Raw genomic sequence first — 16,767 nt, 5'->3', positions numbered from 1 at the left:
TAGGTGAAATGATGAGATCCATTTCCATATGATCCAATGGTATTGGTTTATTGAATAATTATTGTTATGCATAATCTGTTTATTTATGCAAGAATAGTGAGAATCTTTTTACTCTAGGCTGATATGAACATATGGAAAATGTGGGACATGATCTGAGCAGTGAAGATGAATTGTCTTGTCTCCATCTTGCAGGATGTGTTCTGGCTTGAAGGGTATATGGTTCCTGTTCTGGAAAGACATAAGGAAAACAGTGGATGGAAATGGGAGCTTTGGGAGATTTAACTTCCAATGATGGACCTGATCTTGGACCCTTAGGTGGGATGTTAACCAGGACCCATTGAAAGCTATACCCTTATTGGGCAGATATATGTGGTACTCTTCCCTCATGGAACTGTCCCTGCTATTGAGCATTATTGAGTTGGGAATGATACAGACGTAGTATCATAGATATAGAAAACAATGCCTCTCTTTCATAAGAAAACTATTTAGCATGGCCCTGAAGTAGGCCGTTTATCTAAATCAGTGCACAAATACCAATATAATAAAATATTGTTTATAGATGTTAATACTATAATCATGTTGCATTTATAAGGAATTGTATGTATAGAGTTTGCAGGTGGAGTCTTGGCTGATTCCCTCATGGTACATTTTGGTGTACAACTATAGGCATATATTACTGTTGTTTTATTCATAATGTCAGTGACCTATGGAAGTGTGTCACATTCGATAGATATATGGGTATCAATGAAGGATCTTCTGTGACATTTAATGTACTGGATGGAGGTATGGAGCCAATGGGTTACTGTTGGAAAATATGTAGTAGAACTATAAGAGATTAAGACAGGGTAGCTATCAATGGATTACGTTAGGTATATGTTATCCCTAATAGCTATGGCATAAAATCAAGTGATCTGTATAGTTAGTTACTCTTGGTAGGGAATATTTATATATATTATATATTTCTTTAATCCCTTCCCGACCTATGACATACCTGTACGTCATGGGTGGCAAGGTGTTCCCGACCCATGACATACAGGTACGTCATGAACATTTTTGCCGCTACTCGCAGCATCCCGTAGCGCCCGGAAAGATGGTGGCTATCACTGATAGCCAGCCATCTTACCATGCGACCACGGGGGGTTTCATCCCCCCCCCCCCCCAGCGATCGCTGCTATCAGCTGGTCAAATCTGACTAGCTGATAGCAGCGTTTCGCTATGAGAATACTTAGCAGCGCGATGTGTGAGTCCGGATCACGGGGATCGGGACACACACCCTGACCCTGTCCCTGACCCGTCCCCCGGCGTCACTTACCCGTCCAAGCGGTGTCCCGAGCGGTCCCGGCGCGAGCGGCGTCCTCCATGCGGTCCCGGCGGCGCTGCGTCCCGGAGGTGAGTTTCCGGCAGCAGGGCGGCATCTTCATTGGCAGCAGTGAGATCGCCGTAAAGCGATCTCACTGCTGCCTCTGGGAGTTTCAAAACTGCAACTCCCAGCATGCCCAGACAGCCTTTGGCTTTCTGGGCATGCTGGGAGTTGTAGTTTTGCAACATCTGGAGGTCCTCAGTTTGGAGACCACTGTATAATGGTCTCCAATCTGTGCTCTTCCAGATGTTGCAAAACTACAAATCTCAGCATGCTCAGTATGTCCAGGCATGCTGGGAGTTGTAGTTCTCTAACATCTGGAAGAGCACAGATTGGAGACCATTATACAGTGGTCTCCAAACTGTGGACCTCCAGATGTTGCAAAACTACAACTCCCAGCATGCCCAGACTGCCCAAGCATGCTGGAAGTTGTAGTTCGGCAACATCTGATCCTTCAGATATTGCCGCACTACAACTTCCAGCATGCCTGGGCAGTCTGGGCATGCTGGGAGTTGTAGTTTTGCAACAACTGGAGGCACACTAGTTGGGAAACAATGTCCGTTTCCTACCTCAGTGCCTCCAGCTGTTGCAATTGTTGCAAAACTATAACTCCCAGCATGCACTGACAGACCATGCATGCTGGGAGTTGTAGTTTTGCAACAGCTGGAGGCACACTGGTTTGGAAACACTAAGTTTGGTTGCAAAACACTTGAAAGTTTATTACTTAACTTAGTGTTTCCAAACCAGTGTTCCTCCAGCTGTTGCAAAACTACAACTCCCAGCATGCACGGACAGCCAAAGGGCATGCTCGGAGTTTGCAACAGCTGGATGTTTGCCCCCTCCCCCCAATGTTAATGTACAGGGTACACTCACATGGGCGGAGGTTTACAGTGAGTGCTGCAAGTTTGAGATGGCGCAAATTTTGCACTGCAGCTCAAACTTCCAGCGGCAAACTTGCTGTGAACCTCTGCCCATGTGACTGTACCCTAAAAACACTACACTACACTAACACTAACCTAAAATAAAAAGTAAAAAACACTACATATACACATACCCCTACACAGCCCCCCTCCCCCCAAAAAATGAAAAACGTCTGGTACGCTACTGTTTCCAAAACGGAGCCTCCAGCTGTTGCAAAATAATAACTCCCAGTATTGCCGGACAGCCATTGACTGTCCAGGCATGCTGGGAGTTTTGCAACAGCTGGAGGCACCCTGTTTGGGAATCATTGGCATAGAATACCCCTATGTCCACCCCTATGCAAATCCATAATTCAGGCCTCAAATGCGCATGGCGCTCTCTCACTTTGGAGCCCTGTCGTATTTCAAGGCAACAGTTTTAGGACACATATGGGGTATCGCCGTACTCGGGAGAAATTGCCTTACAAATTTTGGGGGGCTTTTTCTTCTTTAACCCCTTATGAAAAGGTGAAGTTGGGGTCTACACCAGCATGTTAGTGTAAAAAAATAAATTTTTTACACTGACATGCTGGTGTTGCCCTATACTTTTCATTTTCACAAGAGGTAAAAGGGAAAAAAGACCCTCTAAATTTGTAACCCAATTTCTCCCGAGTACGGAGATACGCCATATGTGGGCGCAAAGTGCTGCGGGGGCGCACAACAAGGCCCAGAAGGGAGAGTGCGCCATGTACATTTGAGGCGATTTGCACAGGGGTGGCTGATTGTTACAGCAGTTCTGACAAACGCAAAACAATAAATATCCATATGTGACCCCATTTTGGAAACTACACCCCTCACGGAATGTAATAAGGGGTGCAGTGAGCATTTACACCCCACTGGTGTATGACAGATTTTTTGGAACAGTGGTCTGTGAAAATGAAAAATAAAATTTTTGATTTGCACAGTCCACTGTTTCAAATATCTGTCAAACGCCAGTGGGGTGTAAATGCTCACTGCACCCCTTATTAAATTCCATGAGGGGTATAGTTTCCAAAATGGGGTCACATGTGGGGGGGTCCACTGTTCTGGCACCATAGGGGCTTCCTAAATGGGACATGCCCCCCAAAAACCCTTTCAGAAAAACTCACTCTCCAAAATCCCATTGTCGCTCCTTCCCTTCTGAGCCCTCTACTGCGCCCGCCGAACACTTTACATACGCATATGAGGTATTTCCTTACTCGAGAGAAATTGGGTTACAAATTTTAGGGTGATTTCTCTCCTTTACCCCTTGTAAAAATTCAAAAATTGGGTCTACAAGAAAATGCGAGTGTAAAAAATGAAGATTTAGAATTTTTTCCATCACTTTGCTGCTATTCCTGTGAAACACATAAAGGGTTAAAACACTTACTGAATGTCATTTTGAATACTTTGGGGGTGCAGTTTTTATTATGGGGTCGTTTATGGGGTATTTCTAATATGAAGACCCTTAAAATCCACTTCCAGCCTGAACTGGGCCCTGAAAAATTACGATTTTGAAAATCTTGAGAAAAATTGGAAAATTGCTGCGGAACTTTGAAGCCCTCTGGTGTCTTCCAAAAGTAAAAACTTGTCAATTTTTTTTATGCAAACACAAAGTAGACATATTGTATATGTGAATCAATATGTAATTTATTTGGAATATCCATTTTCCTTTCAAGCAGAGACTTTCAAAGTTAGAAAAATGCAAAATTTTCAAAATTTTCATGGAATTTTTAGATTTTTTACCAAGAAAGGATGCGAATATCAGTGAAATTTTACCAATAACATAAAGTAGAATATGTCACGAAAAAACTGAATCAGAATGATAAGTAAAAAGCATTCCAGAGTTATTAATGTTTAAAGTGACAGTGGTCAGATGTGCAAAAAATGCCCAGGTCCTGAAGGTGAAAATGGGCTGGGTCATGAAGGGGTTAATATTTTTTGTTTTTTTATTTACTGGATCTCCATGTTAGAGTTATACTGTGTGTCATGATATACATGACCTACAGTAAGTAATTTGTTATGGGGAAAAGTATATTTAATAATTTCACACATTTGGTATTTTTTCATATTACACATTACAACTGTGGTGAATTGAGTGGTGATATGCAATTGACACATTAAGGTTATGGGGATAGTTGTTTACATGTATATATATTGTGTTTAGGACATATGTGAAGTATAATTAAAATTATAGGAGGTTATTGGTATAGATGCATTTATGGTATATAAAAAATATAGAGGAATAACTATGTGGTGTGGTATGATACAAACTTATAGTTACTGCCTTAGCGACATTTACAGTATATTAGTGATTGAAGTTACAGATGTGGTATATATATGTCTGCTCTATATGAGACCTATATGTTAGTGGATCTGTAGCTGGGGGATATAGGATCCAGCTTTTATATTTTTATTGGTCATAGATATTACAGATACAGTGGTCCCTCAACATACGATGATAATCCGTTCCAAATGAACCATCGTTTGTTGAAACCATCGTATGTTGAGGGATCCGTGCAATGTAAAGTATAGGAAGTTCCGGCTATCTGGTGGCAGCTGAAGCAGTGTGCGCTGCTGGATAGCCGTTTATGCGATGGCCCCGACATACAAAAGCATCGTATGTCGGGGCCATAGTAGGTCGGGGGGTCACTGTACAATATAAAACACTGCTTATTGGTTATACGGATTCTTCACTCCAACCCTGTGTGGTATAAATACCAAATTTTGTTATAGAGCATGGGAAGATATTTTTGTTTGTGAAATGTTGCAGGACACTGTATATGACATTGTCTTTTCATCTTGGTAAATACATAGTGAGTATTATTATGTAACAGTTTTATGGATTTATATACTTACCAACAGTACCTGTCGTGCATTGGTCATTATCTCGCCCATGCGCCATCAATATTTCTATCCTAACAAACAAGTGTCTTATGTGATCACATGACTGATTTACGTGACTCAAAGATGAGTTACGTAAATCAGCGTACAAACGCATAGCGTCAGACGTGGCGCACGACTGCGGTGTGCTGACGCATGCACAGTAAGGATACCAGTAGGGGGAAGTGCCCATACTGACTACGGAAGGTGGAAGTACACGCCACAAATCTAGTCAGTGTGCGCTATGTGGGATGCCGTGAGGGACGCTTCACCTGCCAGGTACTTTCTTTAATTGATATATGGTATATATACATTGCTTTGCTCTTCTTGAGCTGTTTTAATTGTTTTTAGCTGCCCTCATGTTTAATATCCTTGTGTATTTTTTGTAGTAAGTGTTGTTACAATAAAGAGATTATACTGAATATTGCTTTTCTTGTGGGTGTGCACTTTTTACAGCAGTAGCTCCTCTTGGTGTTGCATATGTTCTTTCTTTGCTGTTAGTAGCACCCCTGTATATATTGATACATAGGTCGAGCCCTCCCCCTCTATTCTATATCGTGATAACATTTACGGCCATGACTGTACAACATGCACCTTGATCTAAAGCTTCTCAGCAACATTTATTAAACTAACAGGCCGTTAGTGTACTTTATGATCATGAAGAGCATGTGTTTTCTATCCCCCCTCTTTTTTTGTTTTTACTTGGTCAGCACTCTGCCCCTCCCCCTCAGCCCAGGCCTATATTTATTATTATTGGCAGGAAGCTGCATAGGGCCCCATTCTTTCTGGCAGTCTACCAGTCTGACTGGGAGCACATAGTAAGTGAGCTTTTACACCTGTTCACACTGGTGCTGTGCTGTGCAGCATCCATTGCTGCCGTGGTGCCGTGTCTGTGGGGAGGTGCAGCCCAGGGGCTGGTTCGGGTGCCATTGGTGCTACTCTGCCAGTGGGCCATTCCCCCTGTGGGCACTAGTGTTGCGGCGGTGGTGGTCGCTGCCCAGTGCTACGCCATTTTATGTTAGGAATGTTAGGAACCTGCTACTTACATGTGGCTGTGTCGTGGCTAGTGGGCTTGCACTTCATGATCATTAGGTACACTAATGACCTGTTAGTTTAATAAATCTTGCTGAGAAGCCTTATATCACTGTGCATGTTATAGATGTGCGACCATGTCTGTTTTTTCTTTAATTTGAATTCACATTATCAAATATAACTTTTATCCTTTTTGTAAAAAAAAAAAAAAATTCCAAGAAAATAAAAACATTCAAATGTATCCAGATTCTGTGACTGGTATAAATCCACCCTATAGGTCTAATTATTTTATGAATTAACCCACAGAGTAAGAGGATTTTGAAGGTTCTATCTGTATATTTATCTTTCTGCCTGTCTGTCTGTTTGTCTATCTATCTATCTATCTCATATCCATCTATCTATTTATTTATCTATTGCATATCTATCTACCTATCTATCATATCTATCTATCTATCTATCTCTCATATCCATCTATCTATCTATCTTATATGTGTCTATCTGTCTATCATCTATCTATTCCATGCTCATGAACGCTGCAGTGCCAACCCAAAGATCAGGGGGGGTCCCAGCTGCCAGACCCTCCACGATCAGATGTTATCCCCTATCCTTTGGATAAACTGCCTAAATAGCAGGCATAGAAGCTTAATAAATCACGCCCCTGTCCTGGGGGGGGGGGGGGGGCTTTTAATAAGAGGCCCATTTTGATTTGACACCCCCTTTTCTTCTATGATAACCACTGAACTGCACATAAGCTGATTTAAAGGGGTCCTAAGCACTGTATGGGGTGTTATCTGTGCTGTATATAACTAAGTACCAGCTAAGGTTTGCATTGTATACGGAATTATTTGAACACTGTAGTTAGATGCCATATTGCAATATAGCTTCCTATTACTAGAATGGTGGACCCAATCCACTGTTTTCCACAGCCAAATAGCCACATCTAGGAGTTTCAATGGAGCAGCAGTCTACCATGCACCCTGTCGCTCCATTCAAAGTCTACAGCAGTTGAGCTCAGCGCTCCAGCCATCAGTGGTCCCTGCAGTCAGACCTCCATCTAGTATGTATCACCTGCACAGTGGATAAATGCCTTTGGCTGGAATACTTCTTTATTTCTAAATAAAGGTTGTTATATTTTACATAGATGATTGTAAGTCTTACTGTGCAGGTGTTGCAGTAGTGTCATTCCCATCATTATGTCATTTGGTGAGCTTTTCCTTTCTTTAGAAGGTAACAGGGATTTCCAGTTTGACTTACATTTCATGTTTTTCTGAATTCTTTTCAATTTTAAATTGTAGATGTAAGAATGTTTACCCTTTGTAGTCCGGGGGGTGAGAGGAGTGGGACTTTTTCATTTTACAATGATAGATTTGTGTTCATGGTTTGCAGAGGAGTCATATACGGCTAGGGGATACGTTTATTGATACTGTATAACTCCTGTAAGTGTTCCCCCATAATATTGATAGTTAAAAATGCTCAGAGAAAACATAGACATGTGCTAGCCACAGCTTTCCACCATAACAGCTAACCACACAATTCCCATAATTCACTAATAGACATGCTCCATCATAGCACTGTGGGTCATAACAATTAAGTTTACACATCTTATGATGATGTCAGCCACAGCATTCCCATAAAACAATTACATTTACAGCTCTCCCCCTTAATAGTGTAAGCCATGCAGCTCCCCCATAACATTGCAGGTCACAGCATTTTCTCATAACTATGCCAACCATATTGTTCTCATATGACAATCAAAGCCTTAGTATTCTACCATAGCAGTGCCAGCCACATAGTAACACAATATTATAATTTGTAAGGTTGAAAAAAAGACAATGGTCCACCGGATTCAACCTATATGCTTACTGTGTTGATCCAGAGAAAGGAAACCCCCCCTTCCCCTCATGAGGCTGATGTCAATTGCCCCATGTGAGGAAAAATTCCTTCCCTACTCCAATATAGCATCAGAATAAACCCCTGGATCAATGTTCTATCTCCATAAATCTAGAATCCATAACCTGTAATATTATATTTTTCCAGAAATACATCCAGATCCCCCTTGAACTTGTTTATTGAGTCAGACATCACAACATCATATAGCATAGAGTTCAATAGTCTCACTGCTCTTACAGTAAAGAATTCCCATCTGCAATGATGGTGAAACCTTCTTTCCTCTAGACGTAGAGGATGTCCCCTTGTCATGATTATCAGCCTAGATATAAAAAGATCCCTAGAAAGATCTCTGTACTCTCCATTCATATATTTGTACATTGTGATCAGATCGTCCCTAAGACGTCTATTCTCCAAACTAAATATCACCTATAGGTCGGTTGAGGGGAATATGACGTGGGCCCATGGGTCGGGTCCACGTCATAACTGGTAGATCCCCGCTGCTATCAGCAGGTGACATCTGCCAGTAATGAAGGACATCCGAGCTGGCTCCGATGTCCATCATTGAAATGGTTAAATGCCATGATCAATAGTGATCACTGCATTTAAACATTAAATGCTGGTAAACCCTGGGTTCTAGGGGACCCATCTGCAGCTCTGCAATGTAATCTCGGGCTGCAGATAGGTTGCCAGGGAAAAACGGGGACTTACCTGTCCTTCCTTGTCCTCGGTGGATCGGCCTTTGGCAGCCCTTAGCAATTGAGCGTTGATAACATAGATCAATGTAATGCAATAGCATTACATTGATTTATGTAAGCCATCTAATAATGGTATACAATAAACATATTTGGTATCTCCACAATAATTATCACTGCAAAAATATAGCTGCGTAATAGTCTGAACTATTAAATTGTGATGTTTGTGATTCTGCATGGTAGAAGGAGTAAATGCAAAAAAAAATCCAAATGCCAAAATTGCAGATTTTTTGGTTACATCATGCCACAGAAAAAAACATAATAAAAAGTGATCAAAAAGTCATATATACGCAAAATTGGTACCGTTAAAAACTAGAGCTAATGGCGCAAAAAATAAACCCTTGGTAGTTGGGGAAAAAAAGTTATAGGGCTAAGAACATGGCATTGAACAAACTTTTTTTTCTTTTTCAAGGTTTCAAATATTTTTTTTTACCTTAAAATGAAACAAACATTACCCAAGTTTGGTATCATTGGAATTGTACTGACCAATAGAATAAAGATAGCTAAAAAATTAAAAAGTTATGGGTCTTAAAATGGAAATAAACAAACAACTACATTGGCATGGTCTGAAATGGCAGGAGGTGCTCAACCCCAAGTGCAGTTGTGCACTTAAGCTGGGGTGGAGGTCTTGCATTTGTGGACCACAATATGGGTTCACTACTGTGGTAGATGTACCACTTGAGAAACCTTGGTATTGGTGTGCAAGCTCAGGTATTTCCTTCATATAAGGATATACTGGCTAATGTCTCAATTTTACATCAGTTCTGAGGGTTAGCTAATGCCATTGTTTACATCTACCACAGTAGTGAACCTATATTGTGGTCCACAAATGCAGGACCTCCACCCCAGCTTAAGTGCACAACTGCACTTGGGGTTGAGCACCTCCTGCAATTTCAGACCACATTAATGTAAGCTGTTCAATGTCTAAAATTTATACTCATGCACCCTTTTATCATATTGGGTAGCATTAAGGTTTCACCTGTGAAGGCAGCAATATATTAGCCAACCAGGGTGGGGCTTGTAGCCTGTCTCCCCCCTCCCATTGAATGTGTGCTTTATCACACTGGAGATAACCAGGGAGCAGTCTACAAGTTGGACCTAATGCTGCTGTCATTTGGTTCCTGGTTTTGCTTATCTGGCACAGGTAGATTAGTGTTAGGTCCCCTACCACTGAGAAATCTTGGCGTTGGTGTGCGGGCTCAGGTATGTCCTTCATATAAGGATATACTGGCTAATGTCTCAATTTTACATCAGTTTTGAGGGTTAGCTAATGTCATTGTTTACATCTACCACAGTAGTGAACCTATATTGTGGTCCACAAATGCAGGACCTCCACCCCAGCGTAGGTGCACAACTTGGGGTTGAGAACCTCCTGCCATTTTAGACCACGTCAATGTAGTTGTTTGTTTAAATTATGAGTGTGACGCATCCACACATTTTTCTGGTGTATGATGTCTTTGTGGTACTTGTGACCGTTTGCAGGCATCCTCCATTGTATGCATACTATGCTGGGGATCGCCCATAGCAACGGACCACAAGTGTAGGACCTCCACCCCAGCGTAGGTGCACAACTACACTTGGTGTTGAGCACCTCCGGCAATTTCAGACCACTTTAATGTAAGCTGTTTAATGTCTTAGAATGTGAGGAACAAAAAAACATGAGCCAAAAAAAAAATTATAATAATCGCTGGGTCATGAAGGGGTTAATAACCTGTCTTGGTCCTGTAATCCTCCCATATCATTAATAATCTTAGTAGAGAAAACACAAAAAAAGCACAGAGCACTTCATCGGGTAGTACATTTAGCTCAGCCCAAAACTATAAATATACAACAGCAGGGTGCTCACCTGAAATGGTTGTGGGGAAGCCACAACACCATGAAGAGTAGATCAATCCCACTTCGGGGAGAAACCAAGATGTCAGGATATGCTGCGTAGAAGTTAAATACTGGCCTGATATACAATCCAAGCCAGTAGAGGATGCAGAAGTAGTCAAAAAGAAAATAAACCCCAATTCGCGCAAAAATCCAATATATATCGGATGGAAATTTATTGTCTAAACTACAAGCGCTTTCGGAGCTCTTACAGCTCCTTCCTCAGGAGAAGTCCTGGAACCTGAGGAACGGGCTGTAAGAGCTCCGAAAGCGCTTGTAGTTTGGACAATATATTTCCATCTAATATATTTTGGCTTTGGACTATATTGGATTTTTGCCCAAATTGGAGTTTATTTTCTTTTTGACTACTTCTGTATTAATAATCTTTGTCGCCTTCCTCTGCACCCTCTCCAGTTCAGCCATGTGCTTTTTATAAACAGTTGCCCAGAATTGGACAAATATGTGGTCAGACTAGTGATTTATACAGAGGCAAAACTATGTTCTTATCAGGAGCCTCTATTCCTTTCTTGATGCATCCCATGACTTTGTTAGCCTTGGCAGCAGCTGCCTGGCACTGATCACTAAAGTTGAGTTTACTGTCCACCAGCCTCCAGTTCCCCAGATCCCTCTGTAATATTATGTTATCCTTCTCTGTGGTGATCACAGTACATAGTTTAGTGCCATCTGCAAATATAGAAATTCTACTTCGTAATCCCTTTACATGGTCATTAATAAAGATATTAAAATGAAGTGGACCCAGTACTGACCCCTGTGGTCCCCACTTGTTACTGTCACCCATCCAGAGTAAATTCCATCAATCCCCATTAATCCATGTCCTCCCCCAGTCCCAGCATCCTCATTTTATTCACTAACCTTTTGTGTGGCACAGTATCAAACACCTTAGAGAAGTCCAGATATATAACATCCACAGCTTCCCCCCGTCCAATCTATAACTGACCTCCTCATAGAAGCTGATCAGATTAGTCTGACAGGACCGATCCTACATAAACCCATGTTGGTGCTGTGTCAGAAGGTTATTTTCGTTAAAATAATCCAAGATACCATCTCTCAAAAATCTTACCCACAACAGATGTTAAACTCACATCATGATGTATATCATATATAATATATTCCCTGAGGCTACATTACTGTCATCTATCACTTCCTATGTGTGATATTTTGGTTTTCTCAGACTCTTTGCCTGTTTATCAAAAGTAAAGTCTATGGAGCATCACCATGTTATCCTAAACCATGAGGAGGATTAGAATTCTGTGTGCACATAAGGACAGACATTACTTTCACCGTACATGCCAAGAATACCAAATATCCTTCCATTCATTAGGTAAGGGAGAGAACTATACAGTCCTGAGACAATGAATTCCCTATCTCATAGGAGATAAAGCGGGAGAGTTGGGAGTTTTATCCATAGCCTCATTGCATTCAATGTCCAATTGTTAGAACAGGAATTTTTACTCCAAGTATTTTTCTCATGGATTGAATCTGCATAGAACTTTCCTCCTTGCTTTATCCTTCTCTCTGCTCAGCAACGTCTTCTGAATAAAGAAACAATAAGTACCTAATGTGCTAAGAGGTAGAAGGGTATCATACTACTAAATGTGTATAAAATGATGGCATATTATTCATCCACAACCTGTTGCTCTCCAGCTGTTAAAGGTAGAACCAGCATACCCTGACAAAGACTGTAGTTTTGAAACAGCTGGATGGCCACAGGTTGGGCATAACAGATACAGTCATGGCCATAAATGTTGGCACCCCTGAAATTTTTCATGAAAATGAAGTATTTCTCACAGGAAAGGATTGCAGTAACACATGTTTTGCTATACACATGTTTATTCCCTTTGTGTGTGTTGGAACTAAACCTAAAAAAGGGAGGAAAAAAAGCAAATTGGACATAATGTCACACCAAACTCCAAAAATGGTCTGGACAAAATTATTGGCACCCTTTCAAAATTGTGTAAAAATAAGATTGTTTCAAGCATGTGATGCTCCTTTAACCCCTTAAGGACACAGGGCATATCCATACGCCCCCGTTCCCAAGTCCTTAAGGACACAGGGCGTATGGATACGCCCTGCGCATTTCCGGCCCCAGCCGTTAGCTGGAGCGGAGCCGGTGCCGGATGCCTGCTGAAATCGTTCAGCAGGCATCCCGGCATATCGCCCAGGGGGGTCATGATGACCCCCCATGTCGGCGATGGCCGCAGATCGCTGGACAATTCAGTCCAGCGATCTGCGGCGGATTCCAGGTCAATCGGGTCTCCAGTGACTCGGTGACCCGGAATTACTGGCTGATCGGGGCCGTCAGAGACGGCCCTGAACAGCCATAGCCAGCAGGGGTGAGGTGGCACTGGTGCCACCTCATCGATCGCACTGATTCGTCGGCCGGTTTCCCGGCCGACCAATCAGGGCGCCTGCTGCGGGTGTCACTCCCGCAACCCGCTCCGCCCCTCTTCCGGAGGACGTGAGCGGGTGCAGGAAGAAGACCCCGGGAGCTGGGGACCCCAATCCCCGGCGTCCCTGTTGGGATTGGGGCCCCAGGAGCGACGGCAGCGGCGAGGGACTGACCTGCGCGGCGGCGGCGTGGATCTGCAGTTGGAGGTGAGTGACAGCCTCCTGCTGTGGCTTAGCAACAGCTCCCAGCATGCAAAAAGGGCATGCTGGGAGCTGTAGTTATGCAACAGCAGGAGGCAGACCACCACAACTCCCAGCATTCCCTTATGGGCATGATGGGACTTATAGTTTTGCAACAGCTGGAGGCACATTTTTTCTATGGAAAAGTGTACCTTCAGCTGTTGTATAACTACAACTCCCAGCTTGCACAATCAGCTAAAGTGCATGCTGGGAGTTGTAGTGGTGCATCTGCTGGTTGCATAACTACAACTCCCAGCATGCCCGTTGGCTGTCGGTGACTGCTGAGAGTTGCAGTTTTGCAACAGCTGAAGGAACACTGAGTTAAGTAGCAAACCAGTATGTCTCCAGCTGTTGCATAACTACAATCCCCAGCATCCCCAGCCAAAGTAGTATGCCTCCGGCTGTTGCATAACTACAACTCCCAGCATGTACGGTCTGTCAGTGCATGCTGGGAGTTGTAGTTTTGCAACAGCTGAAGGCACACTGGTCGCAAAACACTGAGTTTGTTACCAAACTCGGTGTTTCACAACCAGTGTGCCTCCAGCTGTTGCAAAACTACAACTCCCAGCATGCACTGATAGACCGTACATGCTGGGAGTTGTAGTTTTGCAACAGCTGGATGTTTCTCCCCCCCCAATGTGAATGTACAGGGTACACTCACATGGGCGGAGGTTTACAGTAAGTATCCGGCTGCAAGTTTGAGCTGCGGCAAATTTTCTGCCGCAGCTCAAACTGCCAGCGAGAAACTACTGTGAACCCCCGCCCGTGTGACTGTACCCTAAAAACACTACACTACACTAACACACAATAAAATAAAAAGTAAAAAACACTACATATACACATACCCCTACACAGCCCCCCTTCCCTCCCCAATAAAAATGAAAAACGTCTGGTACGCCATTGTTTCCAAAACAGAGCCTCCAGCGGTTGCAAAACTACAACTCCCAGCATGCACTGATAGACCGTACATGCTGGGAGTTGTAGTTTTGCAACAGCTGGATGTTTCTCCCCCCCAATGTGAATGTACAGGTACACTCACATGGGCGGAGGTTTACAGTAAATATCCGGCTGCAAGTCCCTGCGACTGTACCCTAAAAACACTACACTACACTAACAAAAAATAAAATAAAAAGTAAAAAACACTACATATTCACATGCCCCTACACAGCCCCCCTCCCCAATAAAAATGAAAAACGTCTGGTACGCCACTGTTTCCAAAACGGAGCCTCCAGCTGTTGCAAAACAACTACTCCCAGTATTGGCAGATAGCCACTGACTGTCTAGGCATGCTGGAAGTTTTACAACAGCTGGAGGCACCCTGTTTGGGAATCACTGGCGTAGAATACCCCTATGTCCACCCCTATGCAAGTCCCTAATTTTGGCCTCAAATGCGCATGGCGCTCTCACTTTGGAGCCCTGTCGTATTTCAAGGCAACAGTTTAGGACCACATATGGGGTATCGTCGTACTCGGGAGAAATTGTGTAACAAATTTTGGGGGGTATTTTCTGCTATTACCCTTTTTAAAAATGTAAAATTTTTGGGAAAACAAGCATTTTAGGTAAAAAAAATAAAAAAATTTTTTTACATATACAAAAGTCGAGAAACACCTGTGGGGTATAAAGGTTCACATTACCCCTTGTTACGTTCCCCGAGGGGTCTAGTTTCCAAAATAGTATGCCATGTGTTTTTTTTTTTTTTGCTGTTCTGGCACCATAGGGGCTTCCTAAATGCGGCATGCCCCCAGAGCGAAATTTGCTTTCAAGAAGCCAAATGTGACTCCTTCTCTTCTGAGACCTGTAGTGCGCCAGCAGAGCACTTTTCAACCCCATATGGGGTGTTTTCTGAATCGGAAGAAATTGGGCTTCAAATTTTGGGGGGTATTTTCTGCTATTACCCTTTTTAAAAATGTAAAAATTTTGGGAAACCAAGCATTTTAGGTAAAATTTTTTTTTTTTCATATGCAAAAGTCGTGAAACACCTGTAGGGTATTAAGGTTCACATTACCCCTTGTTATGTTCCCCGAGGGGTCCAGTTTCCAAAATGGTATGCCATGTGTTTTTTTTTGCTGTTCTGGCACCATAGGGGCTTCCTAAATGCGGCATGCCCCCAGTGCAAAATTTGCTTTCAAAAAGACAAATGTGACTCCTTCTCTTCTGAGACCTGTAGTGTGCCAGCAGAGCAATTTTCACCCCCATATGGGGTGTTTTCTGAATCGGGAGAAATTGGGCTTCAAATTTTGGGGGGTATTTTCTGCTATTACCCTTTTTAAAAATAAAAAAATTTTGGGGAAACCAAGCATTTTAGGTAAAAACATTTTTTTTTTTTTTTTTTACATATGCAAAAGTCGGGAATCACCTGTGGGGTATTAAGATTCACTTTACCCCTTGTTACGTTCCCCGAGGGGTCTAGTTTCCAAAATGGTATGCCATGTGTTTTTTTTTTGCTGTCCTGGCACCATAGGGGCTTCCTAAAGGTGACATGCCTCCCAAAAACCATTTGTCGCTCCTTCCCTTCTGAGCCCTCTACTGCGCCCGCTGAACAATTAACATAGACATATGAGGTATGTCCTTACTCGAGAGAAATTGGGTTTCAAATACAAGTAAAAATTTTCTCCTTTTTACCCCTTGCAAAAATTCAAAAATTGGGTCTACAAGAACATGCGAGTGTAAAAAATGAAGATTTAGAATTTTCTCCTTCACTTTGCTGCTATTCCTGTGAAACACCTAAAGGGTTAATACACTTTCTGAATGCCATTTTGAATACTTTGGGGGTGTAGTTTTTATAATGGGGTCTTTTATGGTTTTTTTTTTTAATATGAAGACCCTTCAAATCCACTTCAAAACTGAACTGGTCCCTGAAAAATTGTGAGTTTGAAAATGTTGTGAAAAATTTCAAAATTGCTGCTGAACTTTGAAGCCCTCTGGTGTCTTCCAGAAGTAAAAACTCATAAATTTTATGATGCAAACATAAAGTAGACATATTGTATATGTGAACCCAAAAATTTTTTATTTTGAATATCCATTTTCCTTACAAGCAGAGAGCTTCAAAGTTAGAAAAATGCTACATTTTCATTTTTTTCATCAAATTTGGGGATTTTTCACCAAGAAAGGATGCAAGTTACCATAAAATTTTACCACTAAGTTAAAGTAGAATATGTCACGGAAAAAAACAATCTTGGAATCAGAATGATAACTAAAAGCATTCCAGAGTTATTAATGTTTAAAGTGACAGTGGTCAGATTTGCAAAAAACGCTCTGGTCCTTAAGGTGTAAAACGGCCTGGTCCTTAAGGGGTTAAACTCACCTGGGGCAAGTAACAGGTTTGGGCAAAATAAAAATCCCACCTGAACACAGATAAAATGGAGAGAAGTTCACTTAGTCTTTGAATTGTGTGTCTGTGTGTCACACTAAA

The sequence above is a fragment of the Hyla sarda genome, chromosome 1, assembly GCF_029499605.1.
Source record: "Hyla sarda isolate aHylSar1 chromosome 1, aHylSar1.hap1, whole genome shotgun sequence".
Classification (NCBI taxonomy): Eukaryota; Metazoa; Chordata; class Amphibia; order Anura; family Hylidae; genus Hyla; species Hyla sarda.
This window is presented reverse-complemented; position numbering follows the sequence as displayed.